The sequence below is a fragment of the Cuculus canorus genome, chromosome Z, assembly GCF_017976375.1.
Source record: "Cuculus canorus isolate bCucCan1 chromosome Z, bCucCan1.pri, whole genome shotgun sequence".
Classification (NCBI taxonomy): domain Eukaryota; kingdom Metazoa; phylum Chordata; class Aves; order Cuculiformes; family Cuculidae; genus Cuculus; species Cuculus canorus.
The window spans coordinates 35616122-35634825 of record NC_071441.1 but is presented as its reverse complement, the minus strand read 5'-3'; the positions used below and the strand labels follow the sequence as shown (position 1 = coordinate 35634825).

At 39.4% G+C, this 18704-nt stretch overlaps 1 long non-coding RNA gene across 3 annotated transcripts in view; it reads left to right on the top strand.

The window, feature by feature from the left end:
• LOC128850560 (uncharacterized) overlaps positions 1–18704 on the top strand; it is a 74244-nt gene that overhangs the window by 21588 nt on the left and 33952 nt on the right. For 2 of the 3 annotated variants that reach the window (XR_008448008.1, XR_008448006.1), the window contains exons 1-3: positions 133–241; positions 7924–8051; positions 9962–10082. This is a non-coding gene — a long non-coding RNA (uncharacterized LOC128850560). Of the gene's footprint in view, positions 1–132; positions 242–7923; positions 8052–9961; positions 10083–18704 lie in introns of those variants that run through there. The other variant, XR_008448007.1, reaches the window with a different exon arrangement.

Genomic DNA, 18704 nt, shown 5'->3' with positions numbered 1-18704 from the left:
AAACAGAGTGAAATAGGATCTCTTCCGGTGGACCATTTCTGTTCTGACCTGTTAGTATTTGAAGCTTTCAGACCTGGAGGCTCTGGTACGTTGGAGGAGGACAGATGTGAGCCAGCTTGGTCTTTGAGGGACCTTCTCCACCTTTGCCTGAAGAAAATGCTGAGTGGGATGATGCTCCTTGCTGGGGCATCTCAAACAGGGAAGGAGATGAGACTCCCTTGCATGCAGCCCTCTGAAAAAGGTATGGGGTTGCTGTATTCCTAGTGCTGTTTTGTTGCTGTGAGATCTTGACACGGGGGAGGCAAAAAGAAGGAAAGACACACACACAAAAAGTTAATATCCCTTACCCCCCCTTTTATCTTTTAATATTATTTAAAGTCTAATAGTTTTAGTCAGTTTCCTTATTTTTGGGAAATGACTGGTGTTCTTTGATGCTTATAGCTCATGGTACTGTTACTGTATAGTTGCTAGTATTCTTTATAGCTAGCAATAAATAATTTATAATGATCACAATTTAAAATTTTTTTCTTCTTTTTACATTGGTTAATCAAGGTACCTACACTTCTTGTATGTGGTATTTCAGGTCTCTTCCAGAAATACCTGCATACTTTTCAATATAAAGGCTAGATTACATCCTGGTTGCACTGAAGTAAAAACTAATTTGTTCCTACTTCCCATTGAAGCAGAACAAAAGGAGACCTGTGGTCATACCATCTTTCTTTTTATTCTATTATGGAAAAAAGTATTTTTTATCTTCCAAAGGAGGGAGCTTAAAATAAGATGTGTGTAATTAAGATCAACAATGAGCCAGCCTTGAAGGCTGTGATTCAGCTGTTATACTCTGTGCCTTCAGACTGTAATGTAGTGCTTTAAGCTATTTTTTTTCCTAGCTGCCAAACCATGCTCACATGGAGGTGAGAGCAGTGCATAGCTATGTGCACTTGCTGTGTCTCTATTTGTAAGCTGTACAGTGTAAGGAATGTTCCCAGGCGAAGAACCCAACTATCTATACTATCAAATTGTTAAAACAGTCCCGCTTGTAGTTTCAGCCCCTGCCAGCGAGTTCTCTCCTAGGCGATTGCCAGGCACTTATTTGGAAGTTAACATGGGCCAGGGCCCTCATCCAGCAGGCATTTTGGGCTCAGCCATCTTCTTCTGGAAAAAAGAGAGTTTAATAGCATGAATCTGGGCTACTGCATGCCAGATGCTTTCTGTGCAAAAGAACAGTCATACACATACTTGATTTACTCAAGTATCTGTGACTGCCATTTTTTGCCCTTTCCTGATGGATGGGGAAGCCAGATAAGCTGGCAGAGTCAGGAGGTCTGATGCCTCGTTCTGCAGCGTATTCTAAGCTTAGCAGGACTGCCTGCACCACAGTTCACTAATTAGTAAGTAAGATTAAGGAAAAGCAGCTTTACTTCCTCATGAAATCCAAAATAGACTTTATGCATACACAGCAGGCAGTAATAGGGGAGTGTTTGTTACCTTTTTAGTCACCACAGCCATTGTCATACAGCCTGGTGAGTCACAGCAGACTTTGGCAGAGGCAGGAGTTGCCCTGCCTAGGGGCAGCCCCATGGGCTCTATATGCAGCAGAGTGGCGTGGCAGGGACCTTGCTGCAGGGCTCCTTGTGCCTGTCTGTCAGGGCGCAGCGGCAGTACACAGGCATAGGAATAGGGCAGATGAGATAGCTGTGTTAGAGCCCACAGTTGCTGTGGGAATGGGAATGTCTGAGAGTTTTTACTACATTGTTACCATCACCAACATTTCCCATGAGTCTGCTACCTATCTCCTTTTGTGTGGGTGGGCTGACTGTCTTTCCTTCTCATGCACTTCCTCTGTCTATTTGTTGACCTTAGTCTCTGGTGGGTGTATTACACGATGTGGTTGTATCTCCCTTGATTAATGTTTCTGCAGATCATCCTCCTTTGTCCTCTTCTGAACACATTAATCAAACTGTTTTCCATGGGTGAAATGGCTTTCTTCTGGATTTTCTCCTGCTCATTAGGGAAGTGGTATCATATATTATTATCAATTTCTGAATGAAATGTGACCTCTGGTGAAAACTCTCTGCCATGTAGAAGTTCATTGTACAGGCATAAAAACATGAAAGTTCTGAAGAACTAAATGGAAGAATCCTTTGGTTTGGACAGTTTTTATATGTGCCCTGTCCATGACAGAGTGTGTAACTGGTGTAATACTGAAAGGAGTGACATCAAGACTAATGTGTGGTATGACTCCTGGTTAGTATTCAGTTTACAACATCTGTATTTTGTTTGAGAGGCTTTGAAAAAAGAAGCAGAAGACTGCTTTGAGTGTTTCACTGCAACTTGAAAAATAAACAGCCTTCTCACTTCCTACCCAAAAGGAACCAACAAAATAACTGCAAAAAAACCAAAGAGGTTTTCTGTGAGTTCCATGCTTGTCCCAGTCTAACTTTTTGGAGGTTGAACTATTTAAGTCAAATTACTTTTAGCAGTATTGTAGTTATGTATATGAATGACAGGAATAATCCCGTGTTGAGTTTACTTTTATGAAGTATGTAAACATAAGTAATAGTTTGAGTTGCAAAGTTATTTCCTCCCCAGTACATAAATCTTACTATAATTAGAGACATATATTTAATACAACATGATTTTTCATCTCATGTAAATGTCAATATAATTGTAAAACCTGGCTTTTCTGTAATAGTTTGTCTAGGGAGATATTCTTCATAGAAGAACACCATGATAATTAACTAGTTAGTTATTGTTTGTGATAGTGTTTCAGTGTGTTTAGAGATTCAGTGAAGCATCAGTAAGGTTTGAAAGAACTTGATTTTAAAAAAAAATCTGCTCTGTTAGAACAGAACAATTTATTTAATAGAATTTTCACAGTAGATGATTTTCTTTTCTGTTTTGTCAGAGTTATCTGAAATACATACAGAAATACTCAATCTCCTGCAAATTAGAGGATATTATAAAGAAAAAATAGCCTGTGAAGATATTCCTTCTCAGGAAGAGAGGGAATATGGATCTTCTCCCACATGGACTGAAAGAGGGTACTTTCCATCTCACTGGTTTATTGCAATCTGATTTTTAATAGAAGGATTCACTAGACCTCTCCTCTCTCCTCTCCTCTCCTCTCCTCTCCTCTCCTCTCCTCTCCTCTCCTCTCCTCTCCTCTCCTCTCCTCTCCTCTCCTCTCCTCTCCTCTCCTCTCCTCTCCTCTCCTCTCCTCTCCTCTCCTCTCCTCTCCTCTCCTCTCCTCTCCTCTCCTCTCCTCTCCTCTCCTCTCCTCTCCTCTCCTCTCCTCTCCTCTCCTCTCCTCTCCTCTCCTCTCCTCTCCTCTCCTCTCCTCTCCTCTCCTCTCCTCTCCTCTCCTCTCCTCTCCTCTCCTCTCCTCTCCTCTCCTCTCCTCTCCTCTCCTCTCCTCTCCTCTCCTCTCCTCTCCTCTCCTCTCCCTTTTAATTTTCTTCAAAGACATTTAAAAGACTGAAATTTTGCTTTCATTTGTATTATTGCTAGCTCGAACACCAAATTTGGGTTTTTAATGATTGTCTTGCATATATCACTGATGTAGGGAATGCAGAGGACAGTAGTTTTAACCCATCCTCCTCGTTTCATTTTCATAGACCTGAGGAATATGGGTCATTTTGTGTGTTTTTGTTTCTTTTTTTTTCTTTCTTAAAACAAAAGTACTTTCATTTGTTTGTTGACAGCTACATTCCAAGTAAAACTGTTTGAAGGGTTTTGAAAAATACAGTAAATATATTAGACTGCTGTCCTAGAGAGTATTTATTCATAGCTTGCTAAAATCTTTTTGGATGAAACTGTAATAAGCTGGTAATGATTTTTCAAATTCTCCTGTGGGATTTTTCTTGGTAATATTTTCCTGTCTGCCTTTTTTTCTCTCTGTGGTGCAGCAGATTATTTAAGGGAATTCCTTGCTCCTTACCACCCTTGAAGGGCTGGCTCATGAAGAGATATCAGTGCTCCTTGTTTTGGCTGTGCTGCAGTCCAGCACTTCTGGATGAGCAATTCCAAGGGTGGCCATTCAAAGGCACGGTGCATTTCATCCTCTTTTAAGCATCATGATGTGCAGACTGGTGTCTCAGTGTTGGGATGCTCCATGCAGAAGGCTGAGGTTTTGTCTGATCAGTGTCCCCCGCTAAAAACTGTTAACACAGATGCTTGTTCTAAGGACTAGTGCACACTAAGTGCACTTACCCTTGAGCAGAGGAAGAGGAAATATGGTGAAAAGGACAATTTTCTGTCCGTTTGTCTGGGAGACAAACAGAAGACAAAATGGTAAATTTCGGAGGTAACAGTTCCTACCAGAAGAGATAGAGGTGCACAGGACTTGCTTCATAGGACAGATTTTATGAACTGGAAAAAGCTTTGACGGAAACACTAAAAAAAAAAACAGAAAAAGAAAAAAGGAGAAGAAGGTTTTGTTTGAATTCCAATTCCCCCCCAGGCAGTAACCACATCCTCTCTCTTTCCCAGCTGCATTTCTTTAACTGCCTGGCTGGTGCAGCTCATATGGGCAGCGCTTGTTTTGGGGGTGAGAATCTGTCACTTGGCCATGATGAGGAAGCACTTTCTCCTGACCTTTCTCTTTTTGTGTTTTCATAATTTATGGTTGCAAAATTTGTTCAGCTGCTAAGTTGGAGTCCATGTGCCACCTTTCAGCCCTGTTATGTCTTAAATTTGGCAGACCAAAGATTAAGGAAAAGAGCCTTTAGAGCTGGGTTCTCTGCTGGTCTTGATGAGTAAAGGGCATATGAAGAGCTTTCTCATTGCAAAAATCATTTAAAAGCAGTATGCTGCGACATACTTTCTGCTCCCTTTGAAGTGGTTGGGTGGTGGAAAAGAGCTGGGACAACAACAAGGCCCTGACTGCAGGTCGCCTTGAGTCATGGCAGATTACTTGAGGATGAGGGTCTGCCCCTGGAAAAGGAGGATCTGCTGGAAGCAGCATCGCCTTGGTAGCTCCTGGCTGCTCTGGCACCCTAGCATTCTCCCTGGAAGCAGCAATACAAATACTGGGGTTTGTATTTTTGTGACTGTCAGGTTTTTTATCCCAGGTACGTGAGACAGCAGGTATAGATCTTATAGGAATAGAAAGTATTCCACAAGAAGGACAGGACCCATCCCATATGCAGAATGTTGGAGCCAAGGTTTGCTCCAAGACTGGTGGCAGGAAAACGTAGAAGCTAGTGTCATTTTACCACCTTGAAGTCTATAAGTCTTCAGCAAATGATGTTGTTTTGCAGCTGAATTGCCTAAAATTCTCCTGTTCTTTGCTCTACTGAGAACTGAATTATCTACCCCACTGCAGATAACCTTTTGCTTGTGTTGCACAGGAGTATAGCAATGCAATCAGGCAAACTGTCTCAAGAAAGACAAAGTTAGATGACAATTTTGTTCAAAAACCTGTATGGGAACTTCACATCTTAGAACATCTTTGGGGGGGAAAGCTTTGTAGTTTCTGCTTAGCTTTTCTTTTTCTGCTTAATTTTTTTACCTCCTTAATTATTTTTCTCTTTACCTCCATGTAATTTCCTGCTTCCCTTCTTTACCATCATCTTCGGTCTGATTATCTTATTACTTAACAGTTTTAAATATATAAATAATTAAAAGTTATTCTTGAGATGTTAAAACCCAGGAAAGATCAGAATCAAACTGTCCATCTCAGTATTTCCCAAGGTTACCCTTTTGGTTGTCAGCTTAATTTCACCAAATTGTTAATTTCAGGAGTGGCTGTGTACATATATTGCTAGTGTTTGTGGGGGAAGGAAGCCATGACCTTGCTCAAAGCCAGTCTGTTGGGCAATTTGTGTTAAGAAAACACCACTACACATCCATTTTCCTTTCATCATTCAAAGAGCAGGCAACTTTGCAAAGCTGAGAAGGAGGGGGTTACTGCAAATATGAAAAAAGGACATAGATGCTCATATGGGACAAAAGAGAACTAGCTGTGAAGCTGGAGCTTGGAGGACACAAGTAGCAGATCCAATTGACGTGGCAGCACAAAAAGCTGAATACCTGCCTGAACAATGGCTTTTGCCTTGGTTGATATTAGAAGAGCGGTGTTAACGCTGGTGGAAAATATCTAGCGAATTTATTTTGTTGTGGGACTGATTCAAAACCTACAGAAGGCTAGAATTTCAATTCAGAGAAAATGGCATAATTTTTACTGCAGCGGTGTACAGCAGACGGTGTGAAGTCTTAGCAGTGTCTGCACTGCCAACAGAATAAATCACTGTCACGTCATCTGTACAGGCTAAACTTTATGTCAGGTATGCTTCTTTTAAACAACTTTGTGGGATGAAACAAAACCAAAACCCTGCATTCTCCTCTCTCTAGCTATTGATTCTGTTACATGCCTATACAGGCAAAATGGTGCTTAGTACTTAGCAATTTGCTCTGCTTAACCAGGATCTGAGAAAACACGGAATAGTTTTGACTGCAAAGGTCAGTTGCATATTTTTGGGAATATTGTTTCTATTTTAAAATGCAGCCTTTCCTAGTGGTTCACGTGAAAACTTTTTTGATGGGCCAAACCATTTGCAGATACATCTACTTATCTGATGCAATTTAAGGTTCTGAACAAAGTGTATTCTTTTTTTTGAGGGAAAATTAATATACTTTGAAAGACCATCAATGTCAAAAATAGTTCTCATATAAAGCTATTGTGTGATTGTTTTTCTTGTGAAATGTTTGCGCGCATAGCAAAATATTAGTTAAAAGTTCAATATGTGATGAAGTTTTGCAAACTAATAACATCCAGTGAAGTTTTTCTTCTTGCTTACCTTCACTTATTTATTTATTTACTTATTTTTAATGGAGCAAGCTCCTCTTTGATATTTGTAAGAAAACTCACAGCTCTCCACGAATATTTAGCTCTTGTGAATAATCTTCCCACATAAGACGGGAATTTTTCTTGTGGTTTTTCAATAGCTGCTCAGCCTGTTTTGGTTAGGCACATATGTGTTTTGTTTCTTTTAAGTCTGAGGCTTTTTCATGAGCTTGCAGGTGTTTTAGAAAACATAGTGCTCTGCTTTTAACTTTCTTTTTCTGGTCTATGATAAAAGGCACTCTAGAATTTTTCTAACTAGCTTTCTTCTAACTAAGAAGAGGCTTGTGTGAGTAATGAAGAACATCAAAGGCAGGAGGAAGTTAACTCGGGTGGATCTTTGGTAGATTGCCTTAAAAGTAGAAATTTCAGCCCATGCTACTGGTTGAAAACGCTGTTTTGTTTCCCTGTACTTTCCTTAAAATAAACAAAATAAGTCTACTTAAGGTCTAGAAAGTGTGCCATGATGTTAAACAGACCTTAAAACTGTGGTTTAATGATATTTATTTGGGCATAGGGGTCATGTGAGCTTCAAATTCTGAGATTCGTTTGGTAAATCGTCCTGCAAGAAATGTGCATATTTTGGAAAGAAAGCTGGAGCAAGTACATGAAAACCTCTAGAGCTCCACAGAACCTGTTGCATTGCCCTTTTGATTTGTTGACTCTGCTGATCATTGACGGCTTACATGTATTTGCATTTTTATGCACCCTGGAGTTTCATCTGACTTTCATTAACACTTAAAATAACTTTGTAGCACACAAAATTATTTATATAGCTTATTTTCAAATTGAAAATCCTGGCAAAAGCACACAAGCTTTGATCAGGCTGGTACCACATTTGCACTCTGAAAATGTGAATTGCTGAGTGCTATTAGAAGGCAGCGAGTTATTTCTTGCACATATAGTTTCTTATAAATAGTGTCACAAACTGCTCGGGATTTCTGTGTGTTCTTTCTTTTATGCTCTGTTGGCTACATGAATTTGTACATTCTATATTTCTGCAAAGTGGTCAGCTTGGTGTAATTCAGAGTTTTGTTTCATTTATTTATTTATTTATTTATTTATTTATTTCCCTACAGAGTGAATCGGTTTCAATTGTGAAACAATGATCCCAGGCAGAATAGGCACCTATATAACCTGTGTTCCTGGTATTTCACTGTCATCAAAGTTGCAAAGCTGAGGACCATGTGAGCAACAAGAGGCTCAGGTAAGTCCTCAGATGCCTTTGCCTCAACCTCATCCCTGAGTCAAGTTAATGTGACTTACTTGGAGAGCGGGCTATGGTCTTCATGGCATGAAAATGTTAAAAAATCATTTAGACAGTCCTTGGCTTTCCCAGGACCCCTACCTCACACCCCTGCCCCTCCTAGAGCTAAGAAGGGTACCAGATTTCATGTTGACACTGCTTTAGTATCTTGCATATTAAGGAGTGGGAAGTGACATAGGAGATTTCTGTGCTCACTGATCTGTACAAGTTCTGCTTGGCTGGTCTTTCTGTCCCACTCCCCTCTGCAGTTTTGTTTAAAGTCTGCTCCTTACTCAGCTAGGAAGTGCCATCCAGTGTGCAGCTGGAACAGCAGATTAGGTCTGTGGATATCTGCCATTTCACTATCACTGTGGCAAGTCCTGCATTCTCCCATGTGACTGTCTGTTAAAAGATGACAGTTGCTCTGGTCCCACTGCAGATATCCTCATGCCACAGTCATCTGCAGGACAGTGAGCCTGTAACTTTAACTGAAACAGTGGAAGGTGCTGCAGTGTTCAAACCAAATCAATAGTACATGATGCTGCATTAAGCATGGGTGACATCTGCAGAGCCTGGATGACTCCCAAGCAGTGAATCCTCTGCTTCAGCAAAACTGAGCTCAGTCATGTAGGTTTGGGTTTTTTTTTTTTTTTCCCTTCTGAACTATGCCAGAGTATGGCACTTCTCCATGTTCCTTTCACTCCATCTTAATCTGAGTGCCATTCAGAAGAACTGGAGTACTGGCATCTTGCTCCAGGATTATATTAGCTGTTCTTAGTGATGGCAGATGCCAGATTAACATGACTCCTGGTAAATATAAAAGATACCTATATAAGATAACAGCTGCATTAAGAAGTGTACACTGCCTTTTCAAGTATTAGAAAAATGCCAAAGAATGACACTTGTCCTTTTTTTTTCCAAATTAGCTGAAAAAGTATTTTCTGGGAAGATTTTTATTACAGCTCTTTGTGTTACAGTCTGTAAGGCCCTGAGGTGTTACTTGGCATTTTGCCATGGTCATAAAATTTGAGTTGTTCTTAATTCAGTGTTCAAGGACAAGAAAGTATAATTTCTTGGTTTCATAGATCACTGGAAGAAAAAGGTACTTTGCTCAGAAAAATAGAAGGAGATCTGGTCTTATGGGAGCTGCCTCAGGGGTGCTGAGGTGTACTGCTAGAAGGAATTTCCCTTCTCTGCAGTTAGTAGAATAGTAAAATTTTCAGTGACCTGTATATATAACATCTCAAAGCTGTTGGAAAAAAATTTCATCGATTAATATCTCCAAAGACAAGGAAGTTAAACATTATGACTGAGTGTTCTTGAGTTAATCTGCTGTTGAAAGTCTGAAGCATGATGCAATCTTAGATACCATATTGTAATACTCTATTCTAGGGGGTAATTCACTGCCTTTACTAGCTCAGAGTCAAATCTTATTCTTTCAAGAAGTGCTTTTAAGTTGCGGGATCTTTGGCTTGTCCTCATCCATGTGAGAGGAAAAGGGGCCATTCCTGCTTTTTGCCTTCAGAAGGAGACAGGAAAAGTTGAGCAGACCTGCCTTATAAAGTGTGTCTACCACGTCTGAGAGCTGATCCTCTAGTGTTTATTCTTATGGATGCATTCTACCACTGTAATACTTATTAATCTATTAATTAATACGGTATTTCTAAATATTTGGTAAAGAACCAAGCCTTTCAATTTGTCATAGCTTTTTTTTTGAAGGATTTGATCGATTGTTCTTCCTATATTTACGGGAAAGTTAATGCTGTTAAACTTTAGGCATTGGAAGTTAGGAGTTAGGTTAAATCTGTATGTTAGTGGGGCTTCCAAAGCACCTGAGCTTTTTAAATTTAATTTTCTTTCTGGCTGCATAGAAGCTTCAAGCAGACTCATATTGAAAGCAGAGTCAAGGTTACTGCCCACTAAGGAACGGCTGAGGACAAAAGGAAGACAAGCCTTATGCTGCAGGAAGAGAAAACTGACCCCATGTTAAAGGTAATCTCTCAAAAGGCTGAAGTGCTATCCAAATGAAGATAATGAAAGGATCATAAACTCTGGCAGATTAAAGGTATAAATATAACTTAACTGTCAAAAAAAGAGTTTAAGGAACAGCTAACAGAAGTAAAAAATCTCCAAATTGCTTCAGAAACAGGAGACCTGACAGAGAGCTTGCAGGGCCCATTGAAGATACAGGTATCGAAGGATCACTTAGATAAGACTCTCGCAGAACAAGTAAATAAATCTTTTTAGAGTAGAAGGAGCCAAGGAAATTCCCATTGTGAAGCTTTGCTTTGTGAGAGGCTCATCAGAAAATCAGTCCAAAAATGAGCTGGCTTAAAAAATTGTAAAGCAGTAAATTAACAATAACACACTGTCAGAAGCAGATAACAGTTGTAAAAGTTATAGAGGAATTTAGGGGTGGAATGCCTGAATAGTTAACATTGCGTTGGGCAGCCTGATCTGGTGGGAGGTGTCCCTGCCCATGGCAGATAGCATTGCAGGGAACTGGGAATGGGATGGTCTTTAAGGTCTATTTGAACCCAAACCATTCTATGATTCTGTAATTCTATGATTCTATCATTATTAGCAGAAGGCTAGATGAGACAGATATTAGTAACTGTGTTCTCTGTTCAGCCCATGGTGATGACTGACAGCACCTCCCTTACGATTTGCAAAAGGAGGGCACACTAATCAGTTGTTATTTGCTCTTGGGACTTTTTTAGGCAAAGATCTACAAAGTTTATCCCTTACAAAGAATATACGAATTAAAAATGTATAGTTTTATGAAGTAATTCAACACTATAAAGATTTGTTTTGAATAAAATACAAATGTATTGGTTGAACAAGCAAGCATGTAACTGCCTTTAAAAAAATGCCCTGTGCTAATCTAATTCAAGGACCATTGAAATAAAATGGTATATTACTTTGTTGAATGTTTATATCAATGCCCACCACTTTTGAACATCACACATTAGTATCTGTGCCTGACTTAATCTGAAAAAATAATTGCAGTATTTACTTTCCTCTACTCCAGATCTCTCTGTCTCTCTCTAACCTCATTCAGGAGACCTAAATCTTTAAAATTTCTAAAAATCTAAGACCTCTTGAAGCTCACACCGTCCAAAGAAATCCTGCAAAGTTGAGTATCTAACACCCTTGAGCATCTACTTTAACCCGACAGGGCTAAGGATAGCCTTTAAAGTGTCGCGTTGAACAAAAGCTCTTCAGTGGCACTGAAAGGTTCTTGCACAAGTCTTTAAAGATAATGACAACAAAAAGTCAACAGGTAGGTTTTGGGATTCTATTTCAGTAGTTGCTGCTTGCTGCCATACAAGAAATATTTTATGTTTACATTCATTTCACCCATTAGAATGACAATAAAATTCTTACTATGAGGGAAATAAATACTGTGAAGCTTAATGAATGGAAAGGATGTCTCCTGATTCACCTTCCCACAATTTCTTAACAGGTTTGATAGGAGAAAGTTAAATTTCTTTGAGGCATGATATTACAGTGAGTCACTAAAAAGCAGCCTCAAGAATTCATGGATCAGAATGATTTAATAGTGACATAACTATGGGAACTGCTTGGAATAGAAGTTGCTTGTACCAATGTGAAAAGTGCAAATCTGAAGAAAGAAGGATGGCAAAAAGCCATGAAAGAAAGGCAAAAAATCATGAGTCCTCTAAAACAATTTTCACTGGATTGCTCCAAGTTTGTGTTATAGATGAAATTTACTTTGCATTCAGCCTTTTCCCTATGACTTTTCTATTTATTTATTCTAGGATTTCAAATATGGTTTCCAGTATGGAATTAGATGATTGCTCAGGGACATGTTTTAGTGGTTGGTAGGAATGGTTGGACTTGATGATCCAAGAGGTCTTTTCCAACCTGGTGATTCTATGATTCTATGATTCTATGAATATGTGAATGTGTGTATGGAAATATCACCTTAACTGACATCCTGATAACAGCTGAGCTGCTTATATGGGAAAATGTACTTCATGCCACGTATTTCTTGAATTCCTTACTCATGAGATTATAGGATTATTTAGCCTACTTACATCACAGGTTGATCTTGTCTGCCTTTGACTGACCATAGTTTAACAGCTGTGAACAGACATTTGCAAATATATATTCTTCTGTGTGGTTCTTTTCAGTTCACTCCAACTGCTTGGTTGTTAAATTAATCAAGCCTACTTAAACCAAACTGTAATTTTAGATGCACATTTTCAAACCAGATGGCCTCAAATCAGGTGTTTAAATGCAGTGAACTAGTTTTCAGGTGTGCCAGCAGTCTCTAAGGCAGAGAGATCTGTGTAGGACTGGCCACGAACATTTAAAGTATCACTGCTCCTAGCTGCTTGTCACATCCCTCCAGCAGCATTCACTCCCTCCTCTGCAGTGTTGTCAGGTAGAGTGTGCATATGTTTTAGGCTTCAAGGGTAATGTATCTGCACGGCCTTCCTAGATTAACAGTTTCAATGTGCTGTGCTGCTAACTGGAGTAGCTGAAGTACATCCAAACATCCTGATTTTTCTATCCCTCGTATGGAAATACTAGCAAAATCACCTTGGCCTAGTGTAACGTGTCAGTGCATTTAGCTGTAGAGAGTTGTGTAGCACATTCTTAATCCTTTTAGGGAGGAAAAGTAAAGAGGTAAAAAGCCATTTTTTTCATGTTTGTTAAGTGCTGTACAATACTGCCATCTTTAAGATCTGCACATACTTATATGGCTTAACTATTAAAGTCTCAGAAATCTCATATAAACATTGCTTTTTAAGCCATGCACTCTATTTAACCAACATGCTGATAGATACATATAATCTGTGGGGAAAAATGCTCACGGTACAGTAAACTTATACCTCTGTGCATAAGGTCAGTTCATGCCTGACAGTTAAAAGATGGATAGGACTACAATACTAACAGTTCAGATGAGATTATTCAAAGCCTGTGGTTAGAGTAAAGATCTCAAAAGAACAAAGCTATTCTACAAGGAAACACTAAACATTTTTCTCCTAATCTAAAGTGGTAGCCCATTTTCACTGCAACTCTTCATTTCAGTTTACTCAGAATTATAAGCTCTAATGACTACAAATGGTTTCTTACGTTATGAACTTATTATAAAAACCAAAAGCATTCTCGAGGTTTCCCTCGAGAGTTGTGTAGCACAACTCTCTCCTGCTGTAAAATCTCCCCTGTTCCCCTCAGGTAACGTTCAAGTGAAAAATAAAGATGGTGAGTGACACTGAATGTGCAGCGCTCGGTAGAATAATTCTCCATTTGCACCGATGCAACTGCAACAAAACTGTGTCCATGAGATTTGTCTGGTGGGAGAGGCCAGTCTATGTATGGGTGCAGATTTTTGTGATGATCCCAGCAGCTGAAAAACACCTGCAAGTACCTCCCCAGCCTGCAGCGCTAGGCCAGTGTGCCCCAGGAACACTGCTCAGTTTCTCAGGCAGGTCCCTGTACTTGTGGAGCGGTCTGAGATTCTACTTCTTTCCCTGTCCAGATAATAAGGACCTCACGTAGCTGGCTTGTGAATACGTTCCTGTCCTGTATGGCTTCTGTGTCTAGAAAGTGCCATAGAAACCAGATAGTACGTGCAACATCACAGTGAGAGAGATTAAAATGATGCTGGGGAAAAAATACGTTATTTCATCATAGTGTATCTTTTATGTATTCTGATAGGTATGATTTTCATTAATTAAGAAGCTTCATATAATTAAAAAGCTCTCTGAGACTTAAGAAAACAAAAAGCAGTTTAGGGACTTGTGCTCCTGCCAGGGCTCTGCACATTGCTGATTTGTAATGATGTTAAAGGACTTTCAAAATAGCTATCTGAGCTGTACCTATTTTCTGCTTCTGAGCAAAACTTTTGGTGAAACAAATTCTATTGAAAAAGGTATTTTTTTCTTAAAGGTACATTCCTAATCAAATATGATTGAGGCGTAGGAAAGGGTAGTCTGGCTGCTATCATTCTAATAGAAAAAGTCTTCCAGGAACGAATGTTAGACATTTGTTGGCTGAGAGCCCCAGTCTGTGGTTTCAGCTACAGGTAAGGTTACACTGAAGCAGTACTGCTGCCCTCTCATCTATGCTAGAAAGCCAATATGGCTCCAGAGTACATATGATCAGCTGTGTATATCAGCTGGATATGACCCATTCAAATCCTTTTGTCTGAATTTAAGCAAAGGTGGCACAGAAATACTAGTTTCCTGCTCTACAAGTGAGTTCCCCATGGAATAAGTCCTGGAAGTGTAGAAAAGTTAAATTTTCATGTGGCTTTGCCAACTTTGATTATTTAGCTCAGTTGAATCCTTTGCACATTTGCATAAGGAGGCTCTGAATCTAGACAGCAATGCTACGAATCTTTTTTTTTCAGCTCCTATAACATTGCCATGGAGTTAATGACTTATTTATTTTAATAAAATGTGAATAAATAACTATTACATCCAATGCAAATGACTCAAGTGGAAAGCAATATTTTCTGTGCTGGTGGTTCATCAGATTTCTAATGAGAGCTGTGTGCATAAAAGATGGATTTCTGTAACGTTTCCCTGCTGGAGGCAAAAAAGGAAGAATTGAATTTCAGATGCAGTGATTAACCACAGCAAAATACATCAAAAAACTATACCCTGCCAAACACTGATGTAAGAGTTGCGTGAAATTGCAGTTAGCACAGCAGTCAAGACCTAATGGTAGAAAGTCTGATGGCTGAAAATCCGAGAAGAGGAACACAAAGGTTTGTTACTGTAAACCTACCTAATGGCTATCAGTCTGTTTTCCTTTCTCCTATGCCCTCCTGCACATGCACACACACAAGACACGACAGTAAGATGAAATGTGTTTTGCAGTTCATGGACTGGTGCGCTGTGCTGTGCTGAACACCCCTCTTCTGTCCTCTTACCACACAGACTCACTGAAAGCCTTTCCAATTCTGCTAACTAATGAGGGAAACGACTAACACATATCTGGCTCATTTATGCTCTAAAGAGTTCAGCATGCACAGCCGGAGCAAAGCCAGAAATCAGTCTGTTCAGACAGCTAAGGGTGAAATGGAGGTAATTCTCCTTGGAGCCAAAGTTCTTCAAGAAGCAGCAGTTTGGATTGTCTACTTTAACTTTCACAAAGGCTGACTCTAACATATTTATGCAAGTAGAATGGTCTTAATTCAGTATATATTTCCTCTGGGGCAGAGGTTGTTTCAATAAGCTTACTGTACATGGCATTGCTGATTATTTACAGTGGCAAGGTTCATCCCTGTGAAGGTGTTTATAGGAATCATAGCAAGCTAGCTGCCTGTAACAATGAAATGGGAACCTCAGAGCATGTTGTCACTTGCTATTTATCCTATGTTAAAGGCTGCTGAGAATTTAGGGTGCATCAAGCAGGACTGTAGCTTTGCTCTTGCATGTATCTGCTTCCCAGGAGGCTGGATCTAAGCATGTGTGTTTATTATGTTGCGATCCCTAATAAACAGAGGCCTATTTTTTCGTTTCTAGCACATCATTATTCTGTTGTAGTTCTAGGGAATCCGGTCCATAATGCTACAATAATAACAGCAGTGACAGTGTTTCTCCAGAAACCCTCAGTAATTTGTTGGCAGTTAAAATTGTCAGTGGAAGAAATTCAGCCATCCCTACAATACGACATATGGTTTCTGGACTCTCTTTCAGTTTTTAAGAGTGTTAAATATGCTTCCATGCCATACCATACAGACATACTTGGAGGAGAAACAAGGTGACTCTTAAACTCTTAAACATTTTTCCTAACCAATTCCAGCTATTCTACCTTGGGGATTTGCTATGCTTACATACAATCTGGAGGCTGGGGAGGGAGCAGGTTCCCTTTGATGCGAGGGATTTTAAAACCTGTTCATCTTCAGAGTTTAGTAGGAAATGTTCATAGCTGGAGAAATGTGATGAATTTCAGTTTTACTTGGGCTTATCTAGAGGTTTTGATTTGGAAGAGAGAGAGGTTTCATTAGAAAACTTGTTTACATAATTTATGCTTCCAAGACTAACTTCATTGTAAATACAATGAGATCAGAAAGTTCTTCAGCTCAGGAATGGCTGCTTTCCAAGCCCATGGGTCGTGATATGGAGTGCCTGTACTCTGTCCTTCACCTCTGTCTCGATGTTCCCGGAGCACCAGAGGTCAAAAAGGGAAGCCTAGTTGCAAGTAAGCTGGATTTTGATGGGTAGACATAGGAGTTAGGGTTTCATTCCCTCCGAGTAGGCATCCAGTGCTATCTGAGAGGTGCTAACATACTTTGCCTGGAGGCTTCTCAGTTGCTTCCCCAGAAGGGCGTAGAGGTCCTGCGCCATCTGTCAAGTCTATTCAGGTGTCTCAGATCCAACAACACCCACCCCCGAAAATCTGAAAAATATCAGAGGACTATGTTCCTGCAAAAGTATCCCACTTAGAACATATAAAATGTTCTCTGGAGTTAGAAAGTAAGTTCACATGTCGTTGGGTACACCGAACCGTGAGAAATGAGCAATTTATTTCATATGTGCTTGAACTTAGGCAATGTCTGTACTATGCTTTGTACGCTCAAATGCAAACTCACTGCACATGCTAGTACTCACAAGCCCCATTAAGGCAAGCACATAATGATTTTGATTTTTTTTTAATTAATGCTTTTAATTTTGACACAAAAGCTGTTTGCAACAATAAAACTACTTTCAGTAAAATGCTTATAATAAAACACTACTTAACAATATTTTTGAATGCAAATTAATGAACAACTTCACCTCCACAGCTGAGAAAATGTTAACCTTCGAAATCTAGCTATTCTCATTTCTATGTTTTCATTCATTGTTTGTTTGTTTAGGTGTTTTTTTTTTCTATGATAATGCAAATTTGTAATGTGTTTCTTAGCAGTAGAAAAAACGATGTGTCTTTTTGAGGCCAACTGGATGAGGAGAATCCTTTGCAGAGAGTCTGTATTTTTGTAGTAGGAAGGGAGTTATGGAAGTCCATAAAACCCATAATTGCCTCTGAAATTGCTTTTGTTTTTCTCAGAGAAGGTGCATCAAATCCGAATGTCACAAAATCCAGAACAGTCAGTTTGGGAAGAATGATGGGAGAAAATAGTTAGCAGAACAGTGTTTTCTGCTGTAAGTTAATGAAGATATGAAATCTTGAGAAACTTCATGAGGATAGGCAAATTATTATTAACTTCAAATGGATTATAATTAAAAAACTGAAAGGTACCTTGCCTAATTATCAGTCACTGCCCAGCTACTGTGCATAAGCAATAACTGTCAAATGAATGGTTTCCTTTGAAGCAGAACTGAGAAACTTTGTGAGATCTTATGCAGGTTTTCCTTCTACAGTCTGCATTATTTCTAACCAAGACTTTTCTTCTTACCTTTTAGTAATGACAAAAGAAAATGAGAGCTTCACAAATGTACTGTAAAATTCACAGTTATTTTCCTTCCAGTACATGACATATCTGACTAGGGAAGTAAATCCCACCTACCTTCAGACTGTAGATTACCAGAGCCCATTGCAAGGATCAAAATGTGTTAGTCGTGCTGTATCAGTGGCTATGCAACAGTGGCTTTTTTTTCGTGTGCGCGCATACAGGAAGAAAACAAACTCACAGAATGCAAAGTTAAGTCAGAAGATATTTAAGATGGTAATTGCTCCATGTACATCAGCAGGGTAATTTCAATAAAAATCAGCCTTACTGCCACATCTCGGAGGTCCTGTGTTTCTCAGTAAATGCAGTGTATAAAGCTTCGATGACACATCCTAGCCAAAGTATTTATGCAGCATGTTTTGTTGTGTTCAGTGTAAATGCTTATGACAATCTTTACCTTCCATCAGATCTTTCTGTCACTCTGTCACATGCAGATCTCTGTTACGTTCATTCCTGAGAGAGTACACAGACGGAAACAGCCGAGGCAATAGTATGTTATGTCTCACAAATGGGGAAAAACGAACACTATTCTCGGTTAGCTGCATTGAATTACAGAATTTACTAGCATTAGCATACACAAACAGTGTATGAGGTACCACTGGGTAAGTAGATTGGTTCAACTGATTTAAACTGCTAAAGTTCTTATTTCAAGTTTGTAAGGAGACAGGGGCACCAGCTTTGTGGAAGAAGGTCCACAGTCTATGATCCACCCTCAAGCTTACCTGTTTTCTCTTATCTTGTGGTAAAACAATCTCTGTTAACAGCAGGAGTGAGTTGGTGTTTAAGGCTTGGGTACAGAATTATAATGACCATTTAATTTCCAGCAGTGTGTTTGGATTTCCAGGGGATCAAATTTTCCAATTTCACTGAAGAACACAAAGAAATCTGAAGTGACTACCCTTTGCTAATCAAGCCATTTGTTCCAGTTTCAAATGCTGCTGGTATTCTGCCACGCTAATGGCATTGCTTCTTAACCACCTGTTAGAAGAGGCAGGAATATATATAGCATCTTCCTTTAGCACAACCACTATCAATGGACTCTATTGTTCCAAAAAGGATGCATTTCTCTTTCATCAGCTACCATGTAAATAAATGCTAAGCAGAGTTGCAGAGACACAACTGGGAAATGATTTCCTTAGCATACAACCAAAATTAACATTTTCATAATTGCTTACTTCTTC